At 41.0% G+C, this 14,124-nt stretch overlaps 1 non-coding gene across 1 annotated transcript; it reads left to right on the top strand.

The window, feature by feature from the left end:
- The first annotated feature begins 264 nt into the window (after positions 1 to 264).
- LOC135276633 (U6 spliceosomal RNA) lies at positions 265 to 371 on the top strand. Its single transcript, XR_010344172.1, has one exon. It is a non-coding gene; the product is annotated as a U6 spliceosomal RNA (small nuclear RNA).
- The last annotated feature ends 13,753 nt before the right edge of the window (positions 372 to 14,124 follow it).

Below are 14,124 nucleotides of genomic sequence, written 5' to 3'. Positions count from 1 at the left end.
AGAGGTAAAATACTGAGAAAAATAGCAGTAGACTATGTCCACCAATGAGCTATAAGCAAATTAAATATCCTGCCCAGGTTATGTATCCCAAAAATAGAAGAATATTTAAACTTTAACTCTGTAATGTAATATACCACATAATTAAAGAATAAAAGACAGAGATGATCACATTTCACTAGATGCAGAAACTACTGCAGATGAAATCCAGCACTCTCTCTCACCCACATTTCTTCAGTTATCTCCACTTTTTAGAACTTGTGATTGGTGCTCGCTTTGGCAGCACGTAGATTAAAACTGAAGCAATACAGAGAAGATCAGCATGTTCCCTGCACAAGGGTGACACACAAATTCATGAAGGCTTCCATATTTTTAAACTCTCAATAAACGAGGTATTGAAGGAACATATTTCAAAATAATAAAAGCCATCTGTGACAAACCCACAACCAATATCATACAGAATGGGCAAAAGCTGAAAGCATTCCCCTTTAATACCAGCACAAGACAAGGATGCCATCTCTCTCACTCCTATTCAACATAGTATTGGAAATTCTGATGGGGCAATCAGATAAGAGAAAGAAAGGATATTAAAATAGGAAGAGAGGAAGTCAGTATGTTTGTTTGCAAATGACATGATACTATATCTAGAAAACCCCATTGTCTCAGCGGAAAAGCTTCTTAAGCTGATAAGAAACTTCGGTAAAGTCTTAGGATACAAAATCAATGTGCAAAAGTCACAAGCACACCTATACACCAACAATAGACAAGCAGAGAGTCAAATCATAAAAACTCCTATTCACAATTGCTACAAACAGGATATGATGCTAGGAATACAGCTAACAAGGGAATTGAAGGACCTCTCGAGCAGGTCCTCGAAGCTCAAGGAAATCAGAGAAGACGCAAACAAATGAAAAAACACTCCATGTTCATGGATAGGAAGAATGAATATCACGAAAATGGCCATACTGCCTACAGTAATTTATTGATTCAATGTTAATCTCATTAAACTACATTGACATTTTTCACAGAATTAGATGAAACTATTTTAGAATTCATATGGAGCCAAAAAAAAGCTAGTATATCGAAGATAATTCTAAGCAAAAAGAACAAAGCTGGAGGCATCATGCTACTCTACTTCAAGCTATACTACAAGGCTACAGTAATCAAAACAGCATGGTACTGGTACAAAAACAGACACATAAACCAAGAGAACAAAATAGAGAACTCAGAAAGAAGATTCCACATCTAAAACTATGTGATCTTCAACAAACGTGACCAAAACAAGCAACTGGGAAAAGATTCCTTATTTAAGAAATGATGCTGGGAGAACTGGCTAGCCATATGCAGAAAAATCAAAACTGTACCCCTCCTTATACCTTATAGAAAAATTAACTAAGATGGATTAAAGACATAAATGTAAAACCCAAAACTATAAAAACGTTAGAAGAAAATCTAGGCAATAACATTCAAGAAACAGGAACAATCAAATATGTAATGACGAAAATGTCAAAAACAATTGCAACAAAAGCCAAAATTGGCAAATGGGATCTAATTAAACTAAAAAGTTTCTACACAGCAAAAGAAACTGTTATCAGAGTAAACAGACAACTTGCAAAGTGGGAGAAAATGTTTGCAATCTATCCATCTGACGATGGTCTAATATCCAGAATCTCCAAGGAGCTTAAATAAATTAACAAAAAATAAACAAACAACCCCATTAAAAAGTGGACAAAGGACATGAACAGACGGTTCTCAAAAGAAGACATTTACTCGGCAAACAAACATATTAAAAAAAAGCTCCATATCACTGATTATTAGAGAAATGCAAATCAAAACCACAATGAGATACCATCTCATGTCAGTCATGACAGAGATTATTAAAAAGTCAGAAACAGGCCAGGCACAGTGACGCATGCCTGTAATCCCAGCACTTTGGGAGGTCAAGGTGACCAGATCACCTGAGGTCAGGAGTTCGAGACCAGCCTGGCCAACATGGTGAAATCCTGTCTCTACTAAAAATACAAAAAAATTAACTGGGCATGGTGGTGGGCACCTGTTATCCCAGCCTCCCGAGTAGCTGGGATAACAGGTGCCCACCACCATGCCTGAGGCAGGAAAATTCCTTGAACTGAGGAAGTGGAGGTTGCAGTGAGCTGATATGGTGCCACTGCACTCCAGTCTGGGAGACAGAGTGAGAATCCATCTCAAAAAAAAAAAAAAAAAAATCAAGAAACAGCAGATACTAGTGAGTTTGCAGAGAAATAGGAATGCATTTACACTGTTGGTGGTGATGTAAACTAGTTCAACCATTGTGGAGGCTGGTGTGGCCACTTGTCAGAGATCAAGAACCAGAAATGCTATTTGACCCAGCAATCCCATTACTGGGTATATACCCAAAGGAATAGAAATTATTGTATTACAAAGATACATGCACACGCATGTTCATTGCAGCACTATTTACAATAACAATGACTTGGAATCAACCCGAATGCCCATCAATTATAGACTGGATAAAGAAAAATGTGGTACATATACACCATGGAATACTATGCAGTCATAAAACAGAATGAAATCATGTCCCTTGCAGGGACATGGATGGAGCTGAAAGCCATTATCCTCAGCAAACTAATTCAGATACAAAAAACCAAACACCACGTTTCCACTTATAAGTGTGAGCTGAAAAATGAGAACACATGGACACAAGGAGGGGAACAACACACAGTGGGGCCTGTCATGGAGTGGGTTGGGAGAGGGAGAGCGTTAGGAAAAACAGCCATGCATGCTGGGCTTAATACCTAGGTGATGGGTTGATAGGTGCAGCAAACCACCATGGTACAAATTTGTCTATGTAACAAACCTGCATACCCTACACATGTATCCCAGAACTCACAATACAAATTAAAATATAAAAAAGAAGTCATTTTGCAAATAGTAATCGAAGCTCCACCAAAAAAAAAAAAAAGTTGTGATCAGATTGGGCCTGCCCAGATAATCTAAAATAATCTCCCCATCACAAAGTCCAAACCCTTAATCATATCTGCAAGCCCCTTTTGTTTTGGAAGGTAATATATTTAAAAGTTCCGAGGCTTAAGGTTTGGATATATTTGTCAGGTTATTCATCTGGGTTTCACAGTGAATATGGTGGCTGAATAAGGTTTAACATTAGTTAAACTCTTAGAAGGTAGAAAGAGAGTAAATAAAAAGAGGCATTCCATAAAGAGAGTATAATCAAAGATTAAGCAAATGTGTGTGTCACCCTGTGAAGGAAAGAGAACAACATCTACTCATACTACCCTGGAGTGTCAGATGCTAAAGACAAATGGTGATCTTAAAGATAGCCACAGAAGAAACACAGACCATCTGAAAAGCAACTGGATTAGCATGTAGCTGACTTCTCCTCATCACCCACAGCAACCAGAATAGAGAGCATCCCTTGAAGAGCTCAGGGAAGAGCTATGTCAAAGCAGAGATTCATGGCTAGCAAATCCATCTTCCAAGAGTAAAAGTAAAATAAGGACTGTTGGTATATTGGCAAGTTTCCTACTTTAAGAATATTTAGGTCATAAAATATATAAGAAAAGAAGAAAGAATAGGAAGGGAGGGAGGGTCAGGGGAGGGAGGCAGTGAGGGAGGGAGGAAGGAAGGAAGGAAGGCAAGAAAGACAGAGAGGGGAAGGGAGGGAGTGAGTGAAGGAGAAGAAAGAAAGAAAGGGAAAGAAAGAAAGAGAGAAGAAAAAGTAATGGGTAATCATAGGTACACATAAATCAATATTGTCATTATAAAATGTTAATAATGTAGAGTTAAAATAAAAAAATAATTTAAAGGACTTAATATGTGTGTTATCATTTCCTCATTCATCTTCCCATCCCTACCTAGGCTGTACCATCCATGAGGTCTGAGGAAGTTTGATTTCTTTTTCTGAGACTCCAGTCCATGGAGTACAGTACCCAGGATAAGGTAGGGATTTGATGAGTGTTTAGCAAGTAAAAACATTTCCTGGAGAAAATTTCAGGCCAGGAATTGTGATGCATAAGCACAGTTCAAAAGCAGCTGAGGGGAGTGACATCAGAGAACATGGTGGGACAGGAAACTCCAGGAGCCCAGCCCCCCACAAGAGGGCTGACACAAGAGACAATGTGCTTGTGAAACATCAGTGTACACACACACACACACACACACACACACACAAGTCTTGAGGAGTTCTTAAAACACAGATTCCTGGGCTGCACCAACCAATTCTAATTGGGTTGACAAATAATAAAGTGTATTGAAACTTTGAAAAATCCTCAAAAGTTTATAGCAACCAAGTGAAGGCAGGAAAAACAACTGGACTCAGCAGCAGAGCTTAGTGGGATCACAACTTACCCTTGGCCCATTTCTCCCTCCAGGTCAGCAGTGGTCTTGAAGACAGCAGCCTGGGTTCCCAGTGTGGGTTCCTGGTGCCAGATGGAGCTGAGTAGATCTTGCACTCAAATAATTCTTTTTTTCCTTTTTTTTTTTTTTTTGTCCTGTTGGGCAACTCCCTGAAGGATGAACAGAAATGGTTTGCATTTCCCCCTACTTCGATGTGTCTCAGGGTAGAGAGTCAGTTAAGGCAGAGAGCATTTGATAACAAACAAGCAAGCAAGCAAACAAACAAACAAACAAATACTTTAAAAAGCCAATGAGTCAGCAGTTACCTCTGGGGCAAAATATATCAATTGAGGACAGTAATAGACATGCAGAAAAGACTGGAAGGGAAAGCTGGGAGTGAGATGCTCGGGGGAAGTAGAATTTTGGAAAGCTTCCATATTTCTAGGAATCTAGTTAGTCTTGTACATGACTAGTGAGGGGCACATGCTCACAAGTCACCTGAGAAGGTCCCTTGTTCACACCTCTAGCTGACTGTCAATACTACACCAGCAAGAAGTAAAGGCAAAGGCAGAGTTGGAAACTGCCCAACTGACTGTTGAAGGCATGATCCCAACACACCCAGAGACCGGATGAAAAGACTGGAAATTGTTCTCTTTTTGGCTCAAGACATTTAATGGAATCTCTGTCAAAACACTGGAAGACCACTAAGCTAACTGAACAGAGACTTCAGTGACTACACACAATAAAAACACAGTCTATACAAAAAATTTTAGAAAATGTAATTTTCAGTTACTACATTATAATATTGAAAATGTCTAGTTTTCAACTTCAAAAAACATGAGTTATGCATGTATGAATGTATGACCTGTTCACAGGAAAAGCAATGGACAGAAATTGTTCCTGAAAAAGGCCAAGCACTGGACTGACTTATTAGACAAATACTTTAAATCAATGGTCATAAACATAGTCAAAGAGCTGAAGGAAACCATGGACAAATGACTAAAGAAAATCAGGAGCACTACATTTCACTAAAGAGCGAAAATCAATACAGAGGTAAAAATTGTGAAAAGGAACCAAATGGAAATTCTGGAGCTGAAACGCACAGGAAGCAAAATAGAAAATTCACTGGAAGGCTTCAAGAGCAGATTTCGGTATGCAGAATGAAGAATCAGTAAATGCAAACACAGGTCAATTGAAATTGTCCCATTTGAAAAGCAGAAGGGAAAAAGTATGAAGAAAAATCAACAGAAGAGATATGAGAGGTGACATCAAGCATATGCATTTGGGAGTCCCCAGAAGGTAGAGGAAAGAAGCGGGGAGGGAGAAAGAGTATTTGAAGAAATAATGACACCAAACTTCCAAAATTTTATTACGAACAGAAATCTGGGTATTCAACACATGCAAACTTTTAAAGTAGCATAAATTCAAAGATGTCCACACTGAGAGACATTATAATCAAACTTGGAAAAGTCAAAGACAAAGAGAGCATCTTGAAAACAACAAGAGATGGGACTCCTTGAGTACAAGAATCCTCCATGAGATTAACCTCCAAGTGTTCTTCAGAAGCCATGGAGTTCAGAAGACATTGGCATGACAAACTTAAAGTTAAAAAAGTGAAAGAAAAAACCATGTCAACTCACAGTTGTATATCTGCCAAAACTCTCCTTCAGAAATGGTGGAGAAATTCAGACATTCATAGGGAAATAAAAGCTGATGGCATTTGTCTCTAATAAACCTATTCTACAATTAATACTAAAAGGAGCCTTTTATTTCAGGCTGAAATAGAAGGACATTAGATAGTAACTTGAAGCCATATGAAGCAAAAAAGTACACAGCTAAAAGTAACTTCATAGGTAAATAGAAAAGCAAGTATTTGTGTGTGTGCGGGGGTGATTTGTAACTCCTCCTTTATTTTCTCTATTTATTGTAAAAGAAAATGCCCATCAACTGATGAATGGATAAACAACATGTAATCTATTCTGCAATGAAATATTATTTGACCATAAAAGGAATAATGTACTGATACATGCTACAACTTGGGTGAACCTTTAAAATATGTCAAATGAAAGAAGCCAGTCACAAAAGGCCATATATTGTATGATTCCATTTGCATAAAATACTCAGAAGAAGAAAATCTAGAGAGGCAGAAACTGGGTTAATGGTGCCAGGGGCTGGTGGCAGGGGAGAGTGGAAGGTGACTGCTTAATGGTACAGAGTTTCCTTCCAGGTGATGAAAATGCTCTGGAACTTGATAGTGATGATGGCTACATAACGTTGTGAATCTACTAAATGTTACTGCATTGTACACTTAAATGGTTACAATGGTAAATTTTGTGTTTATGTGTATTTTATCACAATAAAAAAGAGGCTGGTGAATATATTCCAAGTTTGCTTGGGGATCTGCCCATCTGTCTTTTCCCCTCAGGATTTCATATTCAGAACTCACCCTTGCTTTTCTGCAAGTAGAAAGCCTCCTTTCAGAACACAGTCCAAGATCTGCCAGGTCCAAACCCCAAAATGACTTTCTGTCTTGGATCCAAATGCTCAGATGCAACTCTGGGGCTAACTTCAGGGGAAGTTAGGAGATTATCCAAATAAGATGACTCACTAGGAGGGACAATGTTTGGCCTTAATGTTAGGGAAGTTATGTTTGCATTTCTAAAAAGGATCCTGCTTACCAGTGAATATACAGTTTTTGTCTGTGCAGGATGGAGTTCTCAGCAGAGGAATGAAAGACAGCCCTAGGAACATGATACACCTCATGGGTAGCTGACTGACCCACCCATCTGTGACCCCCAGCTGAAGGAAGTAGCCAGACTCTACCCTTCACCCATCCTTCAGTTGTATTCCACTGGATACAGACCCTCTATAAATGTGGATGTTCCTGGGTCTCAGTTGCTCTTCAAGATGTAGAGGAGTCTCCACTGGTGTGGCTCATACCTAGATAGGCTCTGTAGGAGGCTGGGTGTCTCCTAATTCTCAAGGCTGACATTCAGTGAACCCAGACCAAGCCTCAAAGTTATCAGGGGCTCAGCTTTTCATCTATGAATTGGAAGAATCCATCCCCATGTATATACGTGTGTGTGTGTATGTATGTTATGTATGTGTACATACATACACACATACATGTATATACATGGACACATATATGACAATCAGTAATCTATATATTGATGGTGTTTTTAGTGTTACCTTTATTGCTCAGCTGAACTCTATAACCAAAAATTTGATCATGGATTGTGAAGGAAGAACTCATTTCTTTTCTCTGGTGGAGCCCTCAGTAGGCATTTCTCCACTTTGGGTTCAAATGAGAAAGTAGCTTTAGCCTGAGGCAGGAAGAAGATCTGGACTACTACTGTTACTATTGTTATTATTATTATTGAGATAAGGTCTTGCTGTGTTGCCTAGGCTGGAGTGCAGTGACTATTCACAGCTGTGATCATAGTGCACTACATCCTTGAACTTCTGGGCTCTAGCAATGTTCCTGCCTCAGCCTCCTGAGTAGCTGGAACTACAGGTTCATACCACCATGTCTTGTCTCATTTCATTGTTATTTTACTTCAAATGTTTTATTTTAAATGTTAAAATATATGTTTTTTTATTAGAAAAGTGAAACTTTATTTGATCACAGAAGACTGTAAAATGCACAGATAGAAACATCACCTAGGACTTTTTAAAAAACTCACTGCTATTATATTGTTGAACCTTTTTGAACTTCAGTGCAAATGGTGGTCCCTGGAGCTGTCTTGTGCAGTGGTGCTGATTTTCATTTTGCTATTTTCTATACATATATTTTTATACATGCTGTCAATTTACAAAGTTGCATTCATGTGTTATGAGTTATCTTGTATGTTGCTTTTCAAATATATTATTATACAAATAGTTTTCCATGTTATAAACTCTACAAAAAGTTTATGCACTTTTACAAGCCACATCCCATTTCAGATAAGATGTAACCCAGCTTCTTTTGGATCCATCTGCTTTTATTTTGTCTTGTGGTAATGTTTTGACAAGCATCTTTATATAGAGAGATCCTTCTATGTTTGGAATTTTAAAAACGTTATAGACTATTCAAATGATAAGTATTAGGTCACAGACTTTTAAACATTTCTAAATCTTTTCAGATACATTGTCACATTGCTTCTCTAAATCGTTGTACTGACGTATTCCACCTCACCTTTCAGGACGTGCTAGGACTTGAGGCTATTTTCAGATCTGGAATCACAGAGGGGTGTTGGGGGTAAATGTTGAGTGAAATCACAGGGTTCGAGGGCAACTACCTCAGAGAAGACCATCACCTTTTCATTAGGAAAAGCTGGATTAACTTCACCAAAATTGATTGAATGTAATTGGCAGATAATTCTCAGCAGAATATAGGAGTTCAGTGTCTTTAGCTTCATCAGGATCTGCCTAGATGTCCGCATTCAGATTATCAGGATCCCATTTATTCCCAATCAACACCTTCACTTCAATGACAGATATTCTTTGAGTTTGGGATTTGTTTTGTGTTGTAATTCAGTCATACATAGGTTGAGACTCTGGGTTTATTTTTCAGAAATGTCAGCCCTGCAGCTACAGGAGATTAGGATTTCATTCAAAGGAGACATAAAAACTTTTAGATTTATATTGCTCATGAGCTGGAGGTTTGCAGCCCTGAGTTCCTCTTTTTCTTTTCCCATTTTGTTTAGCACAATTGGTAGCAATCAGCCAATCACCTTATATTTGCTGGTTTAACAAAGTCTTCCAAGGTCTCAAATACATGGTCAGCCAGATCTTATAAGTATTTGATTAGGTCTGTCCAATGGTGATATTCTGAGTATTAGCACTCCTGTACTACTGGAAGTAGAGGCATTTGTGCCTTTAAATCTAAATAGATTAGAGAATCAGTTCAAGAAACTACCCCCCAATTAGGTAAATTCATTCTTAAAATACTCTTCCAGTGTCCCTGTGCCCAGAAGGCTGGGCTGGGCATGGTCTGAGACCCGGTGGACCAAGGGCAGCTGGCTCATCTGGGGTGCACTATGGACTGGTGGGTCAGCAGCCCACAATGTGCTGGGTTTATGGGCACCAAGCCCATTTGGGAGTCACACACACTGAGTTGGGCTCCAGCCAGCATTATGTTGAATAAAAGTGGTAAAATTTGGTATCTTATCTTGTTCCAGTTGTTAGAGGAAAGGCTTCTGAATATTCTCTTTTCAGTATGATGTCAGCTGTGCATTTGTCATATATAGCCTTTATCATTTGAGTTATGTACCTGGTTTATAGAAGGTTTTTATCATACGGATGTTGAATTTCACCAAATGCCTTTTCAGCACCTATTAAGATGATTGTGTGGTTTTTGCTTTTGGTTCTGTTAATGTAATGAATCATGTTTATTGATTTGCAAATATTGAAGCATGCTTGCATCCCTGGGATGAATCCCACTTGATCATGGTGAATGATCTTTTTAATGCATTGTTGAGTTTGGTTTGCTGGTATTTTGTTGCAATTTTTTTGAATTTATGTTGATCTAGGATATTGGCATGTAGTTTTCTTTTATTGTGTCCTTGTATGCTTTTGGTATCAGGGTAATCCTGCCCTCATAAAATGAGTTTGAAATATTCCCTCCTCTTCAATTTTTTTCTGAATAGTTTGAGTAGATTTAGTATTCATTCTTTAAATATTTGGTAGAATTCAGCAGTGAAGCTATCAGTCTCTGGTCTTTTCTTTAATGAGAGAGATTAATTATGGCTTTGATATCATTACTCATTATTGCCACCATGTCTTGTCTCATTTCATCGTTATTTTACTTCAAATGTTTTATTTTAAATGTTAAAATATATTTTTTTTAATTAGAAAAGTGAACTGATCACAGAAGACTGTAAAATGCACAGATAGAAACATCACCTAGGCCTTTCTTTAAAAACTCACTGCTATTGTATTGTTGAACCTTTGTAAACTTCAGTGCAAATGGTGGTCCCTGGAGTTGTCTCACGCAGTGGTGCTGATTTTTATTTTGCTATTTTATATACATATATTTTTGTATATGCTGTCAATTTACAAAGTTGCATTCATGTTATGAGTTATCTTGTATGTTGCTTTTTGAATATATTATTATACAAATAGTTTTCCATGTTATAAACTCTACAAAAAGTTTATGCACTTTTACAAGCCAATAGAAAGCATCAGTTTTCTATTTCTTCATTGTTCAGTCTTGTAGGTGGTGTGTGTCAGGAATGTATTCATTTCTTCAAGGTTTTTCAATTTGTTGGCCTATAGCAGTTCATCATAGGTGTCAGGCCGGCTGCCTTGCTGGGAGCTCAGACGCATACCCCCACCTCCTTTTTTCCGAAAGCTCGGACATGCTCGGGTTGTTCCCTTCTCCCTTTCTTGCACAGCCTGGCTTTCCCTTAAAGAACCCAGTATGCAAGCGGGGTCTTGTGATTCTAGCCAATAGCAGCCAAGTCTTTCTAGCCAATAGCAGCCGAGTAATTCTAACCAATAGCAGCCAAGTCCTGTATGCAAACAAAGTCTTGTAACCTTACCCAATAGTAGTCCCGCTCTCCCACAACCAATTGAGCTCCTTCACTCCCTATAAAACCCCATGTCTGAGAGGAGTCTGTGCGACTTCTCTGGCCCCTCCTGTCAGACTGCAGAACCTCGCCCGGGAGCCTGAATAAATTCCTTTATATTTGATCTTCTTGTGTTGGCCTCAGTTTCTTTCTTTTAAACTCGGCAAGAACTAAACCTTACAAACGGTGCTGAAACCTGGGAGGAGTTGAAAGATCCCTCCTGGGGGAAACTAACTCCACACAAAGCCAGACCGGGGAGCCGCCGTTCCACCACAAGGTAAGACTTCTGTTGCCCACTACCCCACTTGTTGTCTGCCTCGTAAGGTCCCTGCTCAAAATCGCTGCAGTTCCAGGGATTCTGGCCATGAGTCCAGGACCCTGGTCCCGTCTCAAGGACCTGAGCATAGAGGAGATGTCCCTACACTCTTGTCTTCTCCCCATGAGGGGTTTCTCAGGGTCAGGATTTTGAGGAAGACATCCCCACTTTCCTGAACCCTCTCATCTCCGGTGCTCGGTAGCATGGCTTGGGATGCTGAGCCGCTCTTCCGACCATCTCCGCAGCAGTGACCAAGGTGTGGGTACTCAGAAGCCCTGTTCAAGCAGTCCTGCCTCATGGCAGAGCCATATCCCCCCGGCTTACACCAAAATCTTTATTTTGAACTAGCCCATTGGTGTAAAATTCTCCTGTTAAGTAAGAAACTGTATTTTCGGTTTCTTTCTTTTTCTGTTTCTCTCTTTTTTATTTTTTTCTCCTCTCTCTCTTCCTCTCTTATATGTGGTCCTCTAATCTTTCCATGTGACAGATAGTCCTAGCCCTGTCTTTTTTTTGTTTTCTTCCTGATTATAATCATTATAAACGTGCAGGCTTTCTGGTATCTTCGTTCCCACCCCACCCTCTGTTCCTCTTGCACCGCTGCCCAGGTGCTTCTAGCCAAAGAAACTTCCTCTATGCCCTTAGCCCCTCCACCCTCCCCCTCTTCCTTTTCCAACCCCGACGCACCTGAGGAACTCTCATTTCCACTGGCCCGACCTAATAATCCTCCACCCTATGATAGACCTCAACCCCCCTCAGCTTCTCCACCTCCTAATTACAACCTGGCCTCGCCTGTTAGTGCTCACACCTGCTCGTGCTGTGCTCCTGATGATGCCTCCTAGCAGGCATGCAAATTGCAGCCCAGAAGGTAGTTAATTATGATAAGCTGAGGGAAATAATTCAGGGCCCTACTGAAAACCCCATCACCTTTCTCGACCGGCTAACTAATGCTATGTTCCTCCATACCCGGCTGGATCTGGCCTCTTTAGCGGGGGCTATAGTTCTAGCCATCCCTTTCATCTCCCAGTTGGTGGTTGATATAAAGAGGAAACTTAAAAAAGCTGAGGAGGGCCCCCAAACTTCCATATGGGACCTGGCAAACATGGCATTCAAAGTTTTTAATGGCTGAGAGGATAAGGCTGAGGCCACCTGGCAGGCCTACTAACAGCAGAAGGTAGGCCTCCAAACCCAAGCTCTTATAGCAGCCCTGAGGCTGGCAGCCCCCTGAACATCTGGTGGGGGAGATCCATCGAAATTCTTCCAAAAGGCTCCAAGAGTCCAGCCTAGGCCCTGTTTCAGATGTGGTCAAGAGGAACATTGGGCCCGGCAGTGCCCTTGTCCTCGTCCACCTCCTGGACCTTGCCCAAACTGCAAGCTGACTGGACACTGAAAGGTTGATTGCCTGTCCCGGACCACAGGCCCACTCCCTGCACCTCTATGTGAGAAGCAGGCTGGTCCACAGGAAGCAATCCCTTTGCCTGAATTTCTTGGCCTTCTGGATGACTGACGCAGCCCAGACTCGAGGACCTCCATCACCCTTGCCGAGCCCAGGGTAAAGCTGCAGGTAGTGGGTAAGTCCATTTCCTTCTTAGTGGATATGGGAGCTAACTATTCTTTGCTACTCAGGGCCTAGCATACCTTCCCAGGTCTCAGTCATTCTTTACTATTCCTCTACACTCTGAGTCTTACTTTCTCTTTGAAAATCCTTTAGTCAGCCTTCATTCCACTTCTCTATTCAACTCGGCTACTTTGTTTCCTCTTCCATCCCATTCCCCCTCCCCAGCCCATTCCTGTCCTAAACTAATGGATACATTTGTTACACCTCAGAAGGGCCTGTTTAACCTTCCTCTCTCTAGCCCAGACCTTACCTTTTCACCTCCGGGAGGATACTTTTGGTGTAATGGGATCTTAACCAAGGTTATAAGTGCCTCTCTCCCCTCCCCCTATGTGCCTGTTACTCTAGTCTCGCAGTTAAAGGTATAAGGGCAAGCTGAGCTACTATCTCTCCTTATGCCTCCCTCTGCTCCCCGAAACAAATGAGCAGTCTGTCTTTCTCCCAATAGTTGTTGGTCTTTCTCTCTAGCGTCCTCTCTAGCAGCAGCTGGACTCAGGAGCAGTGCCCTAGGGTACAGTGTCACTTCAGCCGCCCAACTGGAAGATAAGCTCCGTGTGGCCATTGAAGCATCAGCCACCTCTCTGGCCTCCTTTCAGCCACAAATCACATTACTAGCCTAAGTAATTTTCCAAAACCAATGGGCCCTTGACCTATTAATGGCAGAAAAAGGAGGTTCCTACAAGCTCGTATGCCAGAAATTGGATGAGTGACTGTTAATCAAATGCTGCTTCATCCCTTCATCCGATTCATGGTTGAGGCACCAGCCGACTGACCTGTCCCCCTTACTTTGCCCCTATTCAGTGGGAAGTAGTCAGAGCAGCGCCCTCTATCTATCATCAAAAGGTCAGAATGTAAGGCCAGCTGCCTCGCCGGGAGCTCGGATGCATACCCCCCCACTTTTTTCCGAAAGCTCGGACATGCTCGGGTTGTTCCCTTCTCCTTTTCTTGCACAGCCTGGCTTTCCCTTAAAGAGCCCAGTATGCAGGCAGGGTCTTGTGATTCTAGCCAATAGCAGTCAAGTCTTTCTAGCCAATAGCAGCCGAGTCTTTCTAGCCAATAGCAGCCGAGTAATTCTAACCAATAGCAGCCAAGTCCTGTATGCAAACAAAGTCTTGTAACCTTACCCAATAGTAGTCCCGCTCTCCCACAACCAATCGAGCTCCTTCACTCCCCATAAAACCCCATGTTTGAGAGGAGTCTGTGCGACTTCTCCAGCCCCTCCTGTCGGACCGCAGAACCTCGCCCGGGAGCCTGAATAAATTCCTTTATATTGGATCTTCTTGTGTTGACCTCAG

The sequence above is a fragment of the Aotus nancymaae genome, unplaced genomic scaffold (genome assembly GCF_030222135.1).
Source record: "Aotus nancymaae isolate 86718 unplaced genomic scaffold, 86718_ANA_hifiasm-v0.15.2.pri h1tg000027l, whole genome shotgun sequence".
Taxonomy (NCBI): Eukaryota; Metazoa; Chordata; class Mammalia; order Primates; family Aotidae; genus Aotus; species Aotus nancymaae.
Note: the sequence above shows the minus strand (reverse complement) of the source record. Positions and strands in the feature narration are given on the sequence as shown.